This window comes from Lissotriton helveticus, chromosome 4_1 (genome assembly GCF_964261635.1).
Source record: "Lissotriton helveticus chromosome 4_1, aLisHel1.1, whole genome shotgun sequence".
Lineage (NCBI taxonomy): Eukaryota > Metazoa > Chordata > Amphibia > Caudata > Salamandridae > Lissotriton > Lissotriton helveticus.
In genome coordinates, this window is record NC_136063.1 from 246,105,542 (window position 1) to 246,127,866 (window position 22,325).

The following is a 22,325-nucleotide window of genomic DNA, read 5'->3' on the forward strand; positions in this document are numbered from 1 at the left end:
CGAAAGTAGGAGGTTGGGCGCTCACTTTGTGAACCAGCAGGTTTGACCGAGGGTAAGAGGAGAGAAGTGCAAAAGGGGGAAGAGAGACAAACACAGCGGCAAAGAAAGTAGAGATGAGAAGAACCTGAAAAGGGGAGAAAATGTGAGATAAATTGTAAGGGAGAGTGTGTGGTGTGGGTTATGGAGGCATGAGGTAGAATAAACACTATGAAGCTGCCTGCAGCCTTGTTACTCGCCCCCTCCCACCACCCCCGACTTCTGAGCTCAACTTTTACCTCCGACACTTATTCTCTAACAAGTTAACCACAGCTTGGAGGCATCAGCAACAATGGAAGGGTGATTCTTCTGAGCTGCTGTCAGTGTCTGACTCCCTGAGACCGACTGCCGATTGCCCCTCCCTCCCCCCAGAGTAAGTGGGACTTGCTATCATCATCCCTGCGTGCAGCTGCGACATCACCTGGTCCCCCTGTAATCTGCCGCCCTGCCCTTCAGAGATCACCCGCACAGCCTGGCATCAGGCTGGCAGAATGCGCCTCCTTCCTCGTGGTGAGGGCATGAGATGTTAGCCGGAAGGAGTGTCCTCGGTCTGAGTCCTGGCACCAGGTTGGCGAGGGCAGAGCCGCCCCTCGCAGCCCGGCCCCAGGCTGAGTCTGTCTTTTCCTAAGTGTCTGTCGGTCTGTCTGGGGCGGAGCTGCTCAGCCTATGTTTAGCTCGGCTGCCATCCACGTGGCCCGGCCGGACCCCACATCACACACTCGGCAAAGCCTCTGCTGGAGAATCCGATTAAGGCAGGAGGAGGAGGGGGCGAGCGCAACTCTCGCCGCCGCTGATCCCCCCAGCACGGAGCTGCGAGGGCTTTCCCTGCTCCGGGAGGGAGGGAGGGTCTGCCGGGAGGACCCCCCGCCCGCTGCTGCGCCTGAGCGAGTCGGGGTAGAAAGGCTCCTCCGTCCCGTTAGCAGGCTCATTCCGCCCGTGCCAGGGCTGCTGGCAGCTGGGGACGCGGATATTGGACTAGGAGGAGTGAGGCACCAGAGCAGCCCGGACACCTCGCGGGAGAGGAGCAGAGGTACGTGTCAGCCGGGGTACTTCGTAAACACCCCTCGGTGGGCTGGGGCTTCTGTGGGACATCTCTAACTACCCTGTGTGTGTCTGGGGTCTGGAAGGTGCCTCATAACTGTTCGTGTGGATGTGAAGGTAGTGGGTTCTGTGAAAACCTCATAACTACCTTTCAATGGGCAGGGTGGGTCGGTGGAGTGCCGCATAACTGTTCGGGTGGATGTGAATGCTGAGGGTTCTGTGGAAACCTCTTAACTACCCCCTTAACGGGCAGGGTGGGTCAGTGGAGTGCCGCATAACTGTTCGTGTGGATGTGAATGCTGAGGGTTCTGTGGAAATCTCATAACTACCCTTTAACGGGCAGGGTGTGTCGGTGGAGTGCCGCACAACTGTTCGTGTAGATGTGAATGCTGAGGGTTCTGTGGAAACCTCATAACTACCCTTCAATGGGCAGGGTGGGTTGGTGGAGTGCCGCATAACTGGCCCTGTAAAGTGAGAACTGGGGCTTGGGACCTCATAATGGACTGTCCATGGGGGAGCTACTTCAGAATACCCCATAAGTTTTGTCCTTTTGTAGGACAAGCGAGCGTGAGTGCTTCAGAAGAGCCTCTCCCACTGAGGCGAATGGCGTCTGGATTGCCTTATAACTGCACCTATCTGGAGTGGAGTTTATGTTCAGTGGGTCATAAGTCATAACTATCCCTTTGGCTTCCGTGTGATACCATGTACCCGGTCTTTTAAGTCGCGCTTGTGCTGCACCTCTCAGACCTATACATCTGTGTACGAGGGGCGGGTGCCCTTTGGCGGGGGTTGAGGGAACTTTCCGATTTTTTCCAATGATGTTTTCTTCTGTATTACTCATGGAAAAGCACCCTCTCCACAGCAGTACTGCGAGAGAGAAAGTGGGCAGACGCCCCCTTCGATCCGAAATGAGGCTCTTTAGAACTTTCTTTCTGGTGCCTGAGGTACATAGCGGGCTGTTGCCAACTGAAATACGCTCCCTCTGGTCTGGAGATAAAAACGGCTTTATTACCTGGGGGTCTGCCGTGGAACGAGAGGGGGCAGACCGAGGCTTCTCGTTTCGAGGAACGTCCCTGAGCAGCGTACCCTCCACATGAACCTCATTTAAAGGGTCCGGCTGGCACCCCAATCTCCTTATTGCACCACGCGCCTGTCTGTGACTCTCTAAGCATTACACTCTGAGGAGTTCAAATGACGTGGTGAATGCGGGCAGCGATAGCGCCTCGATGCCAGCAGCCCCTCGTTAAACCGCAGGAATAATGAACGCGAGAGTCTGCTCCACACGAGCAAAGAATCGTGGGCTCATAAAAGCGCCATTCCGAGGGGGGATGTGCGACTTGGGTATTTTAAGAGCGGTGTTTATGAGAGAGGAAGTGAAACGGCGCAGTTGCCGTAGACGGAACAGCGGAATCCCCGCTGCTGAGTAAAGGCGGGTGAACTCCTGTCAGTGGTGGTCATCAAAGCCCTCTTATCAGCCTAATGCTCTTTTGGATCCCGCCACCCGCTGTGAGTTTCGCCCGTGGTGTCTGGGTGAGGCGCCCCCTCCCAACTGAGCACAATCTGCCATCTTCCTTGGCGGGGACATCACCCCCTGACCCTCGCTGTGCATTCCTTGCTACTTAGCTCTGTCCATGGAATGACTTCCCTTGGCACTGAACTTGGGGCACTAGTGGAAATTCCAGTTGGCCAGCCACAGATGGTTTCTGCTAATCTTATGTGAGACATATAAGTTAATTAACTGCCAAACAGGGAATTTAGTTGGATTGCAGTTGCATGTTTGAAACTTGACAAGTGAAGTTGTTTTTTATTTCTACAATTCAATATTCAGCAGTTATCTTATAGGACACAATTGGCCGCTGGATAATCATTTTGAACTAGTTAGCAGATACGTCCAGGTGTGCCCCTCCTGTCAAGATTCACTCATTGGGCATCATATGGCGATTTCTGTAGATCCGATATGTTGAATTAAGGCCGTTTCAGCCTCAGGGCGCTCGCTGAGCGCCATTTGTTGAGCGATAGTTGTGGTAGAGACAGTTGCGATAGAGTCAGAAAGGCAACGTGTAACTAACGGATAGAAGGCAGGGAGTGAGTTTGCTACTTCCTGTTTATGCATACCCGGTGCTGTCTTCGCCCTTGAGGTTTAATCTGATGACGAATGTAACATATGGGTCTCCCCATCGTGCTCCCCGCGATGACGCACAGTTTTATTCACTTTTTCTTGTGAAATATTTCCCGTCAGTCGTAGGTGGCGAGCGAGGTGATGAGGTAGTTGGTCAAGAGGGGAGGGGTGCGAAGTAGCTGGCAGGTCAGGGGGAGTCGCCTCAAACATTTCCTAATTACGTGTCAAGCACTTTGACACAGCGCTCCCGGACCCGATTTGCCCTTCACGGCTCAGCGCACTTCTGTTGCATTTAACACCTCCCTGTGAACGTTCATAAAATGCCAACTCCAAGCTACACTGGTGCCGTGGAGGAAGGAGCTAGCCAGCATCCGCTAACACCGTGAGTTCTTGCCTGCTCTCCCTCCCCTGTAACTTCTGTTAATATATATATATATATATATTTTGTTTTACAGAGTTTTATACAGCGCGAACTTGACACGAATCGGGTATCAGAGCGCCTTACATAGCACCAGTTGCATTACATGAGGACACAATTTCCCATTTCCACAGCCCCCCTTCCCACGGAGGAGCGGTGCAGGGGAGCTCGCATGGCCCCTTTCCGTGCGCGCGCAGACAGCCCGGGTCCGCATCGAGTGAACACCCCCCCCCCCCCCCCACCCCCTCAGAGGCGCTCCGAACAGGCAGCCCTTCCGTGCACCGTTTTTGTGTGTGTCCAACAATCTCGCTATTGTCAGGAGTGTAATGGGGGCCTTGTTCCCAGACAGAGCCGGGAGGTTCTCATACCAACTCCTGGCCCCCGGCCTCCCCCGCCCCAGTGCGCACAGGAGCCCCTCGGACATTAAGGGGTTGGGTTACTTCAGAGGGAGGCCTTACCTGCCTCGCACTGCACAGAGGACGCCTGTGCCGGGCTCACAGGTCCCTGTGCAAAGCATCTAGAACCAAATACACCTTAACCTCTTCGCTGGTTTTTGAAGTTACAAATATTTGTGTGGTGCACGTGCTGCCAAGAGCTTAGCCTTCAGCGGCATTCTTTTTACATAGCGCCTTCTATTAATCACGGAGCTTGCAGCTACTCCAGAGCGTTATTGCGCATCAGAAAAAGTATGAAAGAATGGTGGGGTACGAAGTTTCAGCCAGAGAAGGGGGGGTCCGAAGCTGACATTTTACATGGCAGTCCCCAGCACAAGAAGTTTTGGCCTAAAATCTTTCTGAGCAGATGAAGTAAATGTAAATGTAAATGTAAATGTACAGGAATTTATATAGCGCAAATCACCAAGCGGTTTCTAAGCGCTTGCTTAGGGAACCCATCCTGGTATTCCCCTGTGAGATAACCCCGGCAGGGTATCCGCAAGGTGAAAGCCAGGCATCCCGCCGCGAGGGGCCGTTGTGGAGATTAAGCAAGCTATTGCCCAGAGTTGCAGAGCGTGAACCCGTGAATCGAGTAGGCACCGGAGCGAGAATTGTCGAGTCCATGGACATTTTAGGACTCAAGACCCCGCCGAGCCGGGAATTGAACCCTGGTCCCGGGCTGACCTCTGCTTCCAGGTCTGCCTCCTCTAACCAGTGAGCCACACTTCTCCACTCCACAAGTTTGGGAAGCGCCTTGGACTCGCAGTCAGGGCATTCCTCGACCCTTGACCCAGGACTCTTTAAGGGTTCTTCCTCCTGGTTTCAGCTGCTCGAAGGTCTCTGGGGACCCTATGCGTCATTGCGGGGAGTAGCTATGAATAGTTCTCCGGGTGCTGTGGCACCGAGTCCCAGGGCTGTGAGGGGCCTCACTGCACCACAACTGTGGATGTTTGTCCTACCCAAGCAATCAAGCCGCATCACTGCGTCATAACAGACAACAAGTTTCTGTAAGTACAGCCCCCTCTCCCCGAATGCCCTGTGTAGGGTTCTGCGCTATAGATATAATTCCATTTATTGACACCCTTAAGTAAAAGGTGCTCCCAGTAGCCACTGTAATGCTGGCAAATTCAATGTTTTAAGAAAGATGAAAGGCGGAGCCAGTGCCCTGGGGATATCTAGACTCATATCAGCAGCAAGCGCTAACACAGCTAACACACTTTTTTACGTATGTGTATGATGTTAAGCATATAGTTGTACATAAAGGGTTTCCTTCCAGTACAAATTACTATACTTAGAGATCATTTAAACTTTTCTCACATTATTGTGTGTTGTCATGGGCAGCACACATGCAAAGTGTGAACAATTAGGAGAAATAAAAACATTCTTGTTAGCACCTGCTTTGAGGAGGCATACATTTTTGGCAGAAAGCATTATCTAACATTGTTAGTAGATAGAGCTTTGTATCAAGACCATGGCTGGTAGCCTGGGAATACCCAAGTACCACCCATGGGACTCCTCATTGGTCCAAAATCGTTTAGGCAAGTTTCTAGTGCTACTGCACTACTTTGCATCACTTTTAGGCCTTTTTCCAGCGTAAAACAATTTGTCAAGACTTAGGTTCTGGACTCTGGAAAGATGCAGAGATTTTAATGCTCATAGCCTATGTGCTATGAGCAGTAACATCTTATGCACCCCTCAGACCGCTGCCAGGCCACATGAAGTGCCTATGAGTCATAGGCACTTCATGTGGCCTGGCAGGGGTCTGAGGGGAGGTGGAAAAGAGATAGCATGTGCAGGCATCTTCTCCAGAACTGGTTGTACCTGCCTTTAGGGAGGGACGGCTGGGTCAGAGACTCTAACCTCAAGCGTCTGTCAGCCTCCCTGGACCTAGGGTGCCTCGTAAAACAAGGGGCGAACAAACCAGGCAGGTGTAGGACTTCAAGGACTCAATCAGCACCAGTTTCAGAGTTGAGCATATGCTCGAGAGCACCTTTTAATTAATTCATTTCAGACTATCCCCCACAGCACTCTGCAGTTTGAAGTGAGAACGTGTTGCGTAGGTGAAAGTATTGCAAAATTAGCCATGGTTGGCAGAAAATGCAACTGCCTTAGGCACAGGAAGGCAAACGATTACTATCACATTGTGGTTACCAGTCAAGGCAGAATTAGAAAGCAACTTTCCTAGTGCCACATTCTCCCATGCATTCATTGGGCAACACCTCTGACGCCACTAGAGTACTTTACATTGCCATCCATGTCTGTTTTAGGAGGAACCGAGTACTTATTCTCTTCCCGAAATGAGGCAGCAGCAAAGGACTGGAAGTTGATTTTATTTTGTTTCGATCTAGCTAATGTGCCGTTTGCTGCTGTGTGTGATGCTGTATCGTGTCCTTTGGGTCCTGTGAGTTTTCTCTGCTTAGGTTATCTTGTGTTCTGTACCTATGTATGTGTCCATGTCTGCAGTTTCGGCTCCTCGCTCGCTATGGCGGAGTGTCGCCTCACTGCTTTTAAGCAGTGCAAAGTAAAGGAAACATAAAATGATAATAACTTTGAGTTATCATTTGGTTTCCAACAGTACTGGTGTCCCTGCTGCTCTGCAGGCAGGCTTGGCTGCTCTGCTCTCAGAGCAGGGTAGGAGAGGAGTGATCTGCCCACTCCTAAGTGCACATGATTGTTTGTCCGGCCCTCTTGGGTGGCCCCAAACAGTCATGCGCACTTTCCTTGTTCTCCATGCAGGCTGCATTACAGCCTGCGTGGAGAGCATGCCCAGGCCCCCGTTCCCTTCCTAAGTGTCGAACCAGGACGCTCAGACCATTCACAATGCTGCATTGCAGCATTGTGATTGGTCAGGGAGCCTGGGTGCTTACCAATCACAAAGCTGCAATTCAGTATTGTGATTAGTCGGGGGATCCTGGCTGTGCTTCCTGACCCTCTAGTCCAACGATGAGAGCAGGAGCAGAGACTCAGGACACGGCGTCAAGGCAAGTCTTTTTACATTTTGCACCCCCCTCTTGCGCGCCCTCTACCACGCCCACTCTGCCACCCATGAGACATGCTGCCCACAACTGCGTGGCTGCTGTGGCAAATGATCACTGCTGTGTGGACGCTGCTTTGGTCTATGTGCACTTCGGTGTGTTGTTGCGGCTGTTGCGTTTGTCCATCGCAGTGTGGGTGTTGCACTGTTTTGTGGATACTTGTGCGCCTTTTGGTACTGGCTATGATCTGTGACCACTGTTGTTTCCAGTGAGTATGCCTGTGTCCTGTGCTAGCTTTCTGGACTGTTGCCCCCTCTATGTGGGTGATCTGTGTTTGGTAAGTACTACTGTGGGGACTTGTGCGCCTTATTGTAGTGCCTAGGAGCTGTGACCGCTGTTGTTTCCAGTGAGTACGCCTGTGTCCTGTGGTTGCTTTCTTGGGCTGTTGCCTCAGCTATGTGGGTGATCTTGGTTAGGCAAGTACTACTGTGGGGACTTGTGCACCTTATGGTAGCGCCTATGATCTTAGACCACTGTTGTTTCCAGTGCGTACGGTCGTGGCCTGCGGTTGCTTTCTGGGCTGTTGCCCCTGTTATGTGGGCGATCTGGGTTACTGTGGGTACTTGTGCGCCTTATGGTAGCGCCTATGATCTGGGACCATTGTTGTTTCCAGTGAGTACAGCCGTGTCCTGTGGTTGCTTTCTTGGGCTGTTGCCCCTGCTATGTGGACGATCTGGGTTTGGTAAGTACTACTGAGGGTACTTGTGTGCCTTTTTTGCAGCGCCTATGATCTTAGACGACTGTTGTTTCCAGTGAGTACGGCCGTGTCCTGTGGTCGCTTTCTAGGGCTGTTGCCCCTGCTTTGTGTGTGATCTGGGTTTGGTAAGTACTACTGTGGGTTTGGTCGCTGCAGTGTTTTCTTGGATGCTGTTGATTTCTGTGAGTCCTCTGTGGTCTCTGGGTGCTTCTGTGGTCCTTGGGGTTGTTATATTGTGAGGCGCTGCTGTGGGTGATGATGTCGCTGTGGTCAGTGAGTTGAGTTCTTTTATGGTCTGTTACTTCTGTTGTGGTTCTCCGGAGCCGCTGTGACCTCTAAGGAACACATATAGTTGAGAAAAACAAAGGGAGATTTGGGGACTGCCCATGCAACGGTCTCTTCGATCCAAGAAGCTCGCCTCCATGGTCTTCTTCAGATACCCCTCAGTAGCAGTGGTATCATTGCTATGCATATGGGGAAGTATAGCAAAGCCGCATTCTATTTGTGCTGGAGTATGTACAGCACGCAGCATAGCACCGACAGAAGTTGCTGGCAGACATATTATGTCCTGGATCTTCGTAGACACTGAATATAGTGCAAGGCAGGTCTGTCCAATTATATTCATGTTTATGGGCGAACTTTTGTGTCAAACTGAAAACGTGATGTACCAGCCTTTCTGCTGTGTCCTTTACTTTTACAGGAGGCGATAACTTTGGCGTCAATGGCGTCCTTGCCATGCAAATAAAGCCAACTTGAATGAAACGATTACAGTATTTGTAGTTCTGGTTTTTTATGCTTACAAACTCCATAACTCACTGAAATGGCATCACTGCAGTGAACCATGGCCCATCATTCATATGAACTGTGAAAGAGTTGAGATTGGTGAGTTTGAAATGAGATGCACACGGGTTGGCATCAGGGGTAGTTCTGCTAGCGTTAGTGCCAGGAGGTTTACTACTCCTAGCAAGAAGAGTAACTGGATTAAAGCACTTATTATCATGGTACTAGCTGCATAAGGGCTCGTAGTATTGGTAGGCGTATTAGCAAAGCTGGTGGAAGTACTTGGAGTAGAACCACTAGCCATGTTTTTACAAGTAGTTGTACTTGTAGTACTTCTAGGAGCTGCAGTAGTTCTACTATTTTATTAGTAGTAGACGTAGCATTACTGTCAGTAATATCTCTAATAATAGTATAGACTTTGTAGTGCTTGTTTTAGTATGAGCAACTCTACTATTAATAGTACCAATTAAAAGTTCTAAAAGTTACAGCACCAGCAATACTTCCATTGCAAGAAGCAGTCCTGTAGGTGGCAATGGCACTACGAGTAGTACTTTTACTGTCACTAGTACAAGAAGAAATAGTAAATACAGCTTGAGGAGTTGTAGAAATGCAAGTGCAGAAGTAGCATCATTACTAGCAGCTGTAATAACACGAATGTAGTAGTAGAATTACTAATGCTGGTGGTAATATTACTAGTAGTAAGGGACTTTATACCAGCCATTAAAGTGTTAGAATATCCAGCGGTAAGCAGTATCACTAAAATCGAGAGTGCCGCCAGTACTGTACACTCTCCTGACGCCTGCATATTTCTTAAAGTTGTGACTGACAGACTAAGCATCCCATCCCCATTGCTGTCATTGATACCACTGTACTCATCCGTATGTCATACATGTATGCTGTCATTGTCAGTACTGCGCTTCACATGCCTATGTGCTGCGCATGTCAGTAAAAAGCCTGTGCATACATGTATGCTGGTGATTGCCAGTGCAATGATTCCCATCTCTATGTGCTGCATGTGTCAGCAGCATGCCTGTACATACATGTATGCTGTGATTGTCAGTGCCATGATTCCCATCCCTATATGCTGCATATATCAGCAGCATGCCTGTACCTACATGTATGCTGCGATTGTAAGTACTGCGCTTCACATGCCTATCTGCTACGCATGTCAACAGCATACCTGTACATATATGTATGTTGTGCTCCACATCCCTGTGTGGTGTGCATGCACGGTATACCTACACATACTGTATAGCAGGGCCCCACTTTCAGACCTGCAATTAGTTACGCCACACGCCCATATTTACATATATCATAATGAATGATTTGAGGGCTGACGGCGATCCCGGTGAGCTGTAGAGCAGCGCTGCTCAGCGTCCCTGCCACCTACGGAAGCCTGACAGCCAACCCCCATTTCCACACACCCGCGCTGCATCTACAATGTCTGCTGCCACCTGGGGGCTGCTGGGAGAGTGCCTGCTCGTGTCTAGCTTGCGGGCGCTGAAAGTAAGTCTTCGAATAAATTAGAACGTTGATCTTTAAATGACGGTGTGTCTTGGATTATCAGTATACCTCATTTGCCGTTTATATAACGTGTTCCTGTAATTGCAATCCGAAAAAAACGGCGACTTATCACCTTAATAAAGCCTGTGATTCTTAAGAGATTTGGTTGGGATCAACGCGTCTTATCCGTATTTAAACTCGAGTCCTTTCTTGAGTACCGCACGTGACATCTACTTAATGGGGGTAAATGGTATCCATCGGGGGTCGCCCGTCTGCTTTACGATGGAAAGCTGATATCGTTAGGACATTTCTGGAAACTTTTTTACTAAAAGTACATTGATGCATACTTTAACAAAAATATGCATACATGATGCTCAAACATATATGATCATGTGATTGTTAAATTAAATTGCATTTAAATAGCACTTACTACAGGGACTACACCACCTGTGCCTTACACACAGCTCCAGACCCAAGTGTTCGGGTGAGTCAGAAACATTTTAGAAATGTGCGCCTGTATTTGTCTGCGATCTCGATGTTGTGATGTACATATGCAAATATCTCGGGCTTTGGTGGCCAGTTCCATTTTCGGTCGAGTTTACCAGACATCCCAGGCTGCCTGGTTGCAAAAGATCTACTGTCAGCTTACCAAGAATTTACAGAGGGCTTAAATCCCAGTGCTTACCCTTATGGCTTTTATTGCCACACTCATGTGCTTGCTTCTTATCCAATAGGTTGCCTTGTTCATGTTGTGTTTGTCCCTCCCTTAGAGCATATCCTCTTTTGCCCTCCCACTTCTAACTTTTAGGGGACTACTTGTAGGTCTCACCTACCATTCAGCACAAACTTTGGGTTGATAAAAATACCTATTGTCACTTTATAGTGGTCTTAGAGCCGCCCATTGCTTGGTTGAATTTACTGTCACTCTTTTGGCTGATTTCCTTCATTAGCTTGTGAGGGCTTTTACTCCCGTACTTGTCTTTGCAACTTTCCTGGAACATGGCCTCATTACTTGTGTTTTTCCATTGTTTGGTTTTAAACCATAATTTTTTTCCCCTTTAGGTTTCAAGCTTTTATGAGTGCATCCATGAGAGTGCATGTGATTTCCAGCTTTCTCCCAGTCGCTATCCAAGTTGCAGGCTCTCTGTGCTTCTCTTCCGCTCCCTCCCCGTGCCCTTCTTCTCTCACATTGCTTTCTTGCCCAGGTGCTTCTTCCCGCCTGCTCCTCGTTGCTTTCTCTCACTTGTTGCTTCTTCCCCATTCCCGCCCTCTGCATCACTTCCATCCCCACAACCTGTGTTGCTTCCACCCACCAGCACTCTCCTTGGTGCTTCCCATCACCCATGCCCTCTGTGTTGTTTCCTGCAACTGCGTCCCTTCCATGCTTCCTCTAGCTGTGTCCTTTGTGATGATTTCCCCTCACCTGTGATTTGTGATGCTGCCTGCCACCCACGCCTAAATAAAAAGCTAATGCTCTACTTATTTTATTTAAATGTACCACTCAAGCTTTGTAAATAACATTAAAAAAGCACTTGTGTTACTTTGTAGAAGCGCGCATGCATGGTGCTCGCTCCTACAAGACGATGCATCATAGCAACTTTTTTTTTTTATTTGTTTGTTTTATTTTGCCATGCTGCACAGCATCAAAATGCCAATAGGTCCTAAAGGCAATACCTATTGGCTTTGCCACAGTTTGTTCCTTTTTGATTAAGTACTCCCTGAGAGTGCATGTGTTTTTCAGCTGTCTCCCTTATGTGCTTCACTCCACCCTGCAGTGTGTTGCTCTTTGTCGTCTCTGTGTTTGTCTTCCCTATGTGCTCCATATTGCTTTCTCTTGCCTATGTGCATATGTGTTTCTCTCCCCTGGAGGTCCATGTTACTCCTACCCACGTGCATCTACCGTCACTTCTTGTTGGTCTCTCCCTTGTTCGAGTCTCCCCTTGTTGTTCTTTCTGATGTGCTCCTTTTCCCTTCATCTCAATACCCACTACGGACCACTCCTCCATTACCCCTCCTTGTCCATCGCTGTAATCCTATTTCAATTCTTAATTTTTACCTTTTTTGAGGTCAACAGCAAATTGATGCTGGCCCTTCCACTTTATAAACGAAAGCACTTTTGCGCTTCTTAATTTTCTTCATTCCAAAAATGGTGCCCAGAACAACTAACATGCTTTGTGACGCATGCACGCGTCACTCACTGCACCCACCTTCAGTGGGATCTCTTTGAAGTGCAGTTGGGGGTCGCTTTCACATTAAAGACAGACCGGCTGCTCCAACCAGCGAGTTAATCTTTCACTGATGCTCTGCCCCAAGGCAATACGAGCTCGTGGCTGCCCCGGGGGCAGTGCATTGATTGGAATGCGACACACTACCACTGTTTCCACACAGCGCACCTATTTAAAGGTGCAGCGTGGCATTAACAGGGACAGTCCACCCATTGCATAATACAGTCCCTGCCTGATACCTAGAAAAAGCATATATTGTAGTTTGTGTTGTGAAGCCCTCTAACGCCCTGTGCCAGGCTCATACTGCAAAAAAATAGGAAGTAAAACATTGCTGTGCAAGTTCCATTTGCCACATTAATAGAAACTTTAAATCTAATCACCCGTGACTTTTAGAAACTCATGGAGTCGATAAAGCTGTAGCTGGTGGCAGCTTCATCATCATCATCATCATCATTTTATTGTGTGATTAATTAAAATCATTACAATGTTTACAAGCAATAAAAACAGTGCAACAACAAATATAAAAGACAAGTAAAAATTAAAATGGAATCAGATTATTCTGAATCAAAAATTGTTCTCTCAGTTATCATATTAAAAAAACGTCCTAGGTCCTTCTGTGTCACTTTTGTCATTTGGGTTCTATCCCTGTGCTTCTTTCTGTTCGGGACAGGAAAATTCCTTATGTCTATTCCTTTTCTTGTAACTTCCTTGTTGCCTTCACAATAAATTGATTCCCCGACATGAAAGGGTTGGTGAAACACCACTTAGCCACCGTATCACCGCCTTCCTGCAGGTGCGGATTTTCATTGTGTTGAAAATTGCCCGAAGATTTCTTCTTAAGACCTGTAGCGCGGGGCATTCACATATTATGTGTGACACTGTTTCGTTCTTATATCCGCATAGTCTGCAGTTAGCACTTTCTGGTTGTTGTTTCCAAGATGGCATTAGATCTTTTGAATAATGCATGCCCAGACGATACGCTATTAACGTTTTATTTAGGTGTTGGCAGTAATGTAGGGCTAAGAAGACTTGAGGTTTTTGGGTGGTGTAAGAATTTACTACTGTCCAAGCATGTCTCCGTTTGATTAGAGTTCGTTTGTCTTTGAGCAAGGAAATCCTTTTAGCCGAACCGTTTGCTATTTTGCAAAACTGCTTGTGGTCGATGTTTTTTTCCCACACTTCCTGGAGGCCCAGTGTTGTCAAACTCTGATTGAGAAATTCACCCCATTGATTGATGTTGGGCCTCCCTACCATAAAGTTTATTTCCTGCAAGCAAAGCTTGTCCAGTGACTCTCTCGGTGCGGATCGGATCTTATGGCAGAATTTAAAAAATGTGAACTTTGACCTAATAACTTGATTTTGTAAGCCAAATTCTAGTCGAACTTGGGCTGGCGATGCGGCGTGTGGCAAACCAAACACCACTTTATATATTTTGTTTTGTAGGTTGTTTAGGATCGTTGATTCGCCTCCGAGCCATCCGATTAGTCCATAGGACAGGTTTGGAATAATTTGTGCAGCCATAACTTTGAGTAGATGCATATAGTTTGGGCCTCCCACTGTCTTTTGCAGTTGCCTATATGCATATATTAATGATTGCACCTTCCCTCTTAGTACCTGTATGTGCCTTTTTTTTGTATTTCCCCGCTCAATGGTCATCCCCAAATATTTGTACGAATCCTGCTCTTCAAGAAGAGAGTTGTTGATTGACCATCTATATTTTAATTTCTTCCACTCCATGATTCGCAGTACTTTGGTTTTGTTTTTATTTAGCTCCAGGTTTTCCTCTGCTAAATATGAAACTAACTTGTTCAATAAGCGTTGCAGTCCGACGGGTGTTTTGCTTAGTAAAACTATGTTGTCAGCGTACTGCATTATGGGCACAGGAACATTGCCAAGTATAGGAGCATGACTTTCAGTTGCTTCTAATATTCGCCCGATGTCGGCAAGATATACGTTAAAAAGACTGGGGGCAAGGACGCAACCTTGTTTTAAACCGTCCTGTGTCTCGATTTTGTGAGTTAGGCTGCTACCGTTCCCTTGTTTGACCTTCGCCCATGTGTCACTGTATAGGCTGGTGATTGCATTTATTAGGTAATCCGGCATCCCCACTTTCTTAATTTGCTCCAGAGCCTTGGCCTGCTTACGTGGTCAAAGGCTGCTTTTATATTGACGAAACATGCGTATAGTTGGTGTTTTCTTTTTTTGGCGTTATCAGTTATCAGGCCCAGGGTGACCAAGTTAGTAGTCGTCCCCATCCCCAGTCTAAAACCTATTTGAAAGCTGGGGATTATTTTTGTTGATATTTCCCAGTTCTGCAGCTCTTTCAACAGGCACGAGGCGTACAGTTTAGCTTCAACGTCTATTAAGGAAATTAGTCGATAATTTCCTGGCTCTTTCCGGTCCCCTTTCTTATGGATTGGGTGGATGATGTTTCCTCTCCATGTTTCCGGAAGAGTTCCTTTTTTTTAGGACGTGATTGAAGAGTGTAGATAAAAGATCGGCCCAGAAGTCTATGTTTGTTTTATAGACTACAGTTGGAATACCGTTCGGCCCCGGAGCCCCTTCTGATTTTAATTTTTGGATTAAACTTTTATTTGGGCCCGTGTGATCGATAACTCTTCAAATTTGGGGTTAGGTTCTGGAGTAACACTGTCGTGGAGTTTTAAACTGTGGACTTTGATCTCCGTCGGTCTCCCTTGTTGTTCTATTTCAATACTATGGGAATCCTTTGTTGAGTAAAGGTTCTTCACGAATGTCTCCCATTCCATGTTGCTTATCCCCGGATCCTTTTGCAATGCCTAACCCAAATTTAATTCGTTAATGATTACCCAGAATTCTCTAGAAGATGCTTTTTTGCTGGAAATCAGTAGCTTTGTCCATACCCGTTCTTTGTACTGTGCTTTTGCTACCCATAGTTTTTTCCGGTATGCCTTTTTCATATTTCTGAGGTCTACAGTATTTGTACATTGACCCTTTGCAGCCGATCGTTGGGCCCTGGCTAGTTTTCTTTTTTCTTGTTTTAGTTCCGCATTGAACCAGGGCGCTGGTTTTCCTGTTGAATCTCGGATTGCTCTCGGCTGAGCTGAATGGTTTTCCTTAATTTCCTCCAACAAGTTTTCCCAGTTGTTTTTAGGGTCTCCGTTATCAAGGCTCCCAAGTTTCAACATAAAGTTGGTGGCCGTGGTCATGATTTTTTTGTGTTTCTCCGCCCCTCCATTTTATTTTTCGCAGGTTAAATTTTTCTGTTTTTTGATGTAATGAATTCATTTTCTCTGCTCTTGGTGCAGCAATATCCAACCTGAGGATTTGTGGGTAATGATCACTTTCCAGGCGCTGGACTATTAGGTATTCAACGATTGAGTTTAACAGGGTCGTTGTTACAAGTGTGAAATCTAAAGTCGATTTGACATTGCCGCTCACATAGGTTGGGCACGACTGGGACGGGCCTTCTTTATTTTTACTAGTTAATATTGTTAGGCCCATTGTAGTTATCTTGCCCCATTCCTTTGGAGTGGATGCGGATGCTACCCTTTTTTTTCTATTCAGTCCGCCCCTATTGTTGCTAAGTAAATTTAAATTAAAGTCTCCTGAAATTATCGTGGAGCATTGTTTATTGGTTTTTTGTAAAGTTTTGATCAAATTTAACAATGTTTCCAGTTTTTCCTTTTTTGCTTTGCGGTCTGGGTGTACGTAAATGTTTATGAGTAGTAATTGATGCAGGGCTGTATTGTGATTTTTATTGCTTGAACCCAGTTTAGTCCAACGTCCAGTATTTCCTGGTTCCAGTTGAATTTCTGAGACACAAGGATTGTTAGACCACCCCGGGGATGACCATATTTTGCGTGCTTTTCTGCGAGTATGTGGTAGTCCGTGAAGCCTGGAAATCCTAGTTGTGTCAGATTCCAGGTTTCTTGTAAGAATATTATATCCAGATCTTCAAAAAAATGTGTGTTTCGTGATCCTGCTCCATAGAGCTAAAACCGTGCACGTTCCAAGAGCATATGTTGATTAAATCCGCTGTTGTTTTATCCTTCTGGTGGCAGCTTCGTTTGACATGGTTGAGCAAGTTCTGAAACTCGCTTCCGGTTGCAGTTTGCACACTCCTTTAAAGGTTTTAAGGCGTTGCTGTTCCCATCTCTTCAAATATGACTGTCTCACCATGTGTAGGTTGGCTTAGTGCGTTACATAAAGCCTGATAATAAATATGGAGTGTGCATACAGAAGAGCCGCGTGTGCTTAATTTACACCCACTTTACCTCCAAACGAGGGTGAGAACGAGTATTCAAGTTTCAGTCGATGGCATGCAATGCAACTGTTGGGAGGCGTCCTCAAGGGAGCAAACGCCAAAGCAGATTCCATGATATAAGGCAGTGCCATTGCATTTGCTCCTGTTTTTCCTGCTAGGTCTCCCATGTCAGCATGAATCATTTACTGGTTTTCTCTGTTTTCAACGCCGAGTCCTGTTGCTGTTGTCCCGTGGCTGTCTGGCTCTCTAACTGCTCCTGGCTCCTCACTCCCCCCGCCGCCGCCGCAGCCTTTTCCATCTCGGCGTGGCCGCAGAGATGGGGGAGACTTCCAGTCCCAGGGTGCTTTGCGGCAGGGTCCGCCGCAGCTGAATTGCGCGCCTGGAGGCGCTTCAAAAATCAGGCCAGCCCTCGGGGAGCGGGTTTCTCTGTTTTCAATGCCGAGTCCTGTTGCTGTTGTCCCGTGGCTGTCTGGCTCCCTACCTGCTCCTGGCTTCTCACTCCCCCCGCCACCGCAGCCTTTTCCATCTTGGCGTGGCCGCAGAGACGGTGGAGACTTCTAGTTCCAGAGTGCTTTGCGGCAGGAGCCGCCGCAGCTGAATTGCGTGCCTGGAGGCGCTTTAAAAATCAGGCCAGCCCTCGGGGAGCGGGTTTCTCTGTTTTCAACGCAGAGTCCTGTTGCTGTTGTCCCTTGGCTGTCTGGCTCCCTACCTGCTCCTGGCTCCTCACTCCCCCCGCCGCCGCAGCCTTTTCCATCTCGGCGCGGCCGCAGAGACGGGGGAGACTTCCAGTCCCAGGGTGCTTTGTGGCAGGATCCGCCGCAGTTGAATTGCGCGCCTGGAGGCGCTTTAAAAATCAGGCCAGCCCTCGGGGAGCGGGTTTCTCTGTTTTCAATGCCGAGTCCTGTTGCTGTTGTCCCGTGGCTGTCTGGCTCCCTACCTGCTCCTGGCTTCTCACTCCCCCCGCCGCCGCAGCCTTTTCCATCTTGGCATGGCCGCAGAGACGGTGGAGACTTCTAGTCCCAGAGTGCTTTGCGGCAGGAGCCGCCGCAGCTGAATTGCGTGCCTGGAGGCGCTTTAAAAATCAGGCCAGCCCTCGGGGAGCGGGTTTCTCTGTTTTCAACGCAGAGTCCTGTTGCTGTTGTCCCTTGGCTGTCTGGCTCCCTACCTGCTCCTGGCTCCTCACTCCCCCTGCCGCCGCAGCCTTTTCCATCTCTGCGCGGCCGCAGAGACGGGGGAGACTTCCAGTCCCAGGGTGCTTTGTGGCAGGATCCGCCGCAGCTGAATTGCACGCCTGGAGGCGCTTTAAAAATCAGGCCAGCCCTCGGGGAGCGGGTTTCTCTGTTTTCAACGCCGAGTCCTGTATCTGTTGTCCCGTGGCTGTCTGGCTCCCTACCTGCTCCTGGCTCCTCACTCCCCCCGCCGCCGCAGCCTTTTCCATCTCGGGGTGGCCGCAGAGATGGGGGAGACTTCCAGACCCAGGGAGCTTTGCGGCAGGAGCTGCCGCAGCTGACTTGCGCGCCTGGAGGCGCTTTAAAAATCAGGCCAGCCCTCGGGGAGCGGGTTTCTCTGTTTTCAACGCCGAGTCCTGTTGCTGTTGTCCCGTGGCTGTCTGGCTCCCTACCTGCTCCTGGCTCCTCACTCCCCCCCGCCGCCGCAGCCTTTTCCATCTCGGTGCGGCCGCAGAGACGGGGGCGACTTCCAGTCCCAGGGTGCTTTGCGGCAGGAGCCGCCGCAGCTGAATTGCGCGCCTTGAGGCGCTTTAAAAATCAGGCCAGCACCCGCGTCGCGGGACGCGCCCGGCGAAGCCCGGGACAAGGGCGGGGCCATCCAAGGCCGTCACAGGCCGAAAGAGGCCGGGCTGGGCCACTGTCATCTGCCTACCGGGCTACACTGGCTAGGTGGTACTGTTACTATCACTTGTAGCATTGTCATTCTGAGGGGGCGTTAAGAAGCATCTGACAATGAGTAAACGTAAGGGAGCAGCGGGAACACTGGATGACTTTCTAGTCAGGACTGACAATTATCTAACACACGAAATTGAGCTCACTGTACGGCGCTTGTCTCTGGATGCACTAACTGCTGAAAGACGTGCATCCCTGGATGTATTAAATCAAGGTGACATTCTTTACTCTCGGCTTTCTTTAACGCCAAACTTACAGCCACTGTCCGAGGCACCGCCCTCTCCAACGCCAATGTTACTGATTTTGGATACTCCGTCCACTGCTCCACCTAATGGCCCAAATCTTGCAGCTCGGGCTCGCGCCCCAAAAACTATGGCCTCAACAAAGCTACAGGAGCCTGCAGCAAAACGGAAACGAGTTGTTCCCCCTATCTTAAATAAACCCAAAATCCCTCCTAAAACCACAAGAAGCATTGTTGCTCCTACACTCACATTGACTATCTCCACTATTGGTACCCAGACTGATGATGCACCACTCCCACTAAGAACAGATAACATCATGGACGCCCTGGAGTCTAGTATGAGAACTATGATGAGCTATGTAAAAGCACTTTTTGAAAAGAATATTGGCTCACTGCAAAAAAGATTGGATGATCTGGAACGGTTGATCACCTCAGGGCCCGTCATAAATAATCACGGACACTGTGCTTTCCCTCCAATTATTGATCATACCATGGTGACCAAGGCAGTTAGTGCAAGCAAATCACTTATTAATGGTCAGGATGGCACTATCCTAAAACCTTCTACTGCTCCTGGTCCTGGGCTGGAGGACTGCAATAAACAGCCCCCATCTTTGATACCTCTTAATGTCGGGGGGGTCTAAGGATAGATTGACCAACACAAGAGCGTTGCCTATCTGTAAACATCTTAATACTGATGTCTTGAATCTTCCCCCGGCCTCTTGTCCCTACATTCTGGTTTTGGCATGTGTTCCTTGTTTATCATCCAACGGGAGGGAGTCATGGGTCGATCTGCGGAACAAGTGCGTGGATTGGCTCAAGAAACACAAAGGCTTCAATCCTGCTAACTTGCATGAAATACTAATGGTACGCAGAGTGGGGTGGGTTGGTTTATCCCCCCAAAACATAATGGGGGACTGTATAGTTATTAATTTTAGTAAACCCCAGATGGTGCATAATGTTCTTTCTTCGCGGGAGCAAACTTTCAGCCCATGTACTGATATTTGCGCCCTTCCTCTGGGCTACTTTTATAACCCGCCCACCCGTCCTCATCTTAATACACCTGCAGATTTATCCTTTGGTTAACCGCTTCTCTGCTCTGTCAGTACTGGATATTCCTGACTGACAATTATCCTCACAAATCCATCATGCAGAGCATGCAAGTGCCCCCCCCTTTATTTTCACCTCCGTATTCTAATAACTCATCAAGATTGATTAGAACAGTGGGAGCGAATGATCTAAAAGTCCTGACCTGGAATATCGCCGGCCTACAATCCAGGTTAGAAGACGTGGAGTGGCTCAGCCTGGTAAACCAGCAGGACATTGTGATGTTCCAGGAAACCTGGGCCACACAAGAGTTGTACCTTAATGGGTTCCAATGCCATAATACACTAGCTGCCAAATCAAGATTGGGCCGCCCTTCTGGCGGTCTATCAACTTGGATTAACATTTCAGCTGGTGGGTGTGTTAAGAACATACCAACCGATAATTTGCATTTCGAAGCCTTTTTATTTAAACGGAAAGCCTAATTTTTTCTGATTAATTTCTATAACAACGATTTTAATACCTCCCCTAATAGGAATTTTATTGATCTATTTAAATTTATTACTAATTTAGAGTCCAGGCAAGATTTCGACAGGACCCATGGCATTTTGCTGGGTGGAGATTTCTATGCTAGGCTTAATATTGTGGCCCCGCATAATAGGCCAAATGGGCAGGGCATCCCTTGCCAAAGGTGCACTGAATTGCTCTCCTTCCTAAATATTCACAACCTGCAGGATGTCATGGACACTGTTGCTAATTTTGCCTTTAATGCCCAGCTAGTGCCAACTTTCAGAGGCAGAGGGTGTTCCTCAATTATGGATTACTTTTTCGCCTCACCCCGTATAGCTGATTGCCTATTGGATGGCGCTGTCATTCCAATGAGTCAAGGGGACCACAACCCCATTAGGGTTGTTATGAGCCTGGAATCACGGCCCATCTTTAATAAGGAGTGTGGCGCTAGGAACCTTTCACCCACCACAGATAAACTTAGACTCAGATGGCAGGGTATTAACATTAGGGAAGCGATTCATGCCTTAGTTAGAGACAATTTACATCTCTTCAACTCATGCTTATCAGATAAGGCTCCGCATCCCAAGGCCGTCTGTGATTTTGTCAAGATTTGCGTAGCCTCCAAAACTTTATTATCTGCACCTCGTAGGGACACCGAACCAGGCCCCAGATGGTTCAACCACGAGTGCTCAGAGGCAAACAGGGAACTACGAAGGGCACTGTCTTTTAAACCAAACTGTCCCATCGAAGTAAGAGAAGCAAGACGCAGGTATAAAGCTACTATAAACAAAAGGAAAACAGAGATTTTAGAAGGTCACTGGGCCGCTTTGGTCGGAACTGCTGATTTAAAGAAGGGAAATATTTTTTGGACAGCTGTCAAAGACCTACGCTCCTCTGGACAGCTTATGACCCCGATTAGTTGCACTATCACAGGCAAAGCATGGGTTAATCATTTTAATGCCATCTATGCCGCGCCCCATTCGGAGCCGGCTTCACTGTCCTTCTGCCATCCCCCAAGGGTTAATATAACTTTATCTGAGGTAGAAGATGGCATTAACCAGAGCATGGGGAATAAGGCACCGGGCCCTGATGGTTTACCCATTGATATTATTAAATTAAATCCAGATGTCTGGGCTCCGCTTCTTTTAAATGTTTTTAACAATCTCACTGTTGTTCCCCTCCCTTGCACCTGGTCAACAAGTATTATCGTCCCTATTTTTAAAAAGGGAGATTGTTCTCAACCAAGCTGTTACAGGCCCATCTCCCTCATCGATAATACGCTAAAAATTCTTGGCAGTATCTTATATAACAAGATTCTGTGCTGGACCGAGGACAATGGTATTCTGGAACGCTGCCAATTAGGCTTCCGCAATAGGGTCGGAACCATTGAGCAGTGTCTCAATTTAAACCGAATTCTGGTGAAATACAATATTGCACGCAGATCGCCAGTCTATCTCGCTTTTATGGACTTGTTCTCTGCGTTTGATTTTGTCAACAGATCGAAACTCTGGACAGCCCTCTTGAATTACGGCCTAGACGATCCTCTTGTGCATTTCTTGGCTTATTTGTACAAAGATTTGAACGCTTGTGTCAGAATTGGCCAGGGGGGGCGAAGTTACAAATACTTTTAAAGTCCAAAGAGGAGTCAGACAAGGATGTGTTTTAGCCCCTCTTCTTTTTATCATTTACATTATTGGTCTTCATAAAAGCCTCATCCCCCTTTCCCATGATGTCTCGAAAATTATGGGCAATTCCCTCCCCGTTCTGATTTACGCAGATGATGAGGTCCTCATGGGCCACACTCCGAATGCTTTACGCATTCTGGTGAAGGGATTTGTCGATTATATGGAGTCTCTCGACCTAAAAACCAATTTTAAGAAATCCTTTATTATGTCCTGTGGCCCCAATAAACGACAGTTAGGTAGTATTTCGGTAGGCGCAGACAAACTGTGGTCCACTAATAGTTTTCCCTATTTAGGGGTGGTCTTTGCTGCGAACAACTCCTGGACTGAGCACATTGCTCATTCCAGGGGTAGGTTCTCAAAGGCCATTAACTCAATTCTTAGCCTACCCCGCTCTAAACACACTGGCACTTTAT

The 22,325-nt window shown here is 48.0% G+C and overlaps 1 protein-coding gene and 1 long non-coding RNA gene across 20 annotated transcripts in view; one reads left to right on the plus strand and one right to left on the minus strand.

Moving 5' to 3' along the window:
- Positions 1-22,325, minus strand: part of LOC144828501 (uncharacterized) — a 2,902,672-nt gene that overhangs the window by 1,595,313 nt on the left and 1,285,034 nt on the right. The gene's annotated exons all lie outside the window — the stretch shown is intronic.
- Positions 416-22,325, plus strand: part of LOC144828498 (CMP-N-acetylneuraminate-beta-galactosamide-alpha-2,3-sialyltransferase 1-like) — a 297,640-nt gene continuing 275,730 nt past the window's right edge. For 2 of the 3 annotated variants that reach the window (XR_013610454.1, XM_078686720.1), the window contains exon 1: positions 3,320-3,578. The gene's annotated coding sequence lies outside the window, so the exon portion shown is untranslated. Of the gene's footprint in view, positions 1,067-3,319; positions 3,579-22,325 lie in introns of those variants that run through there. The other variant, XM_078686719.1, reaches the window with a different exon arrangement.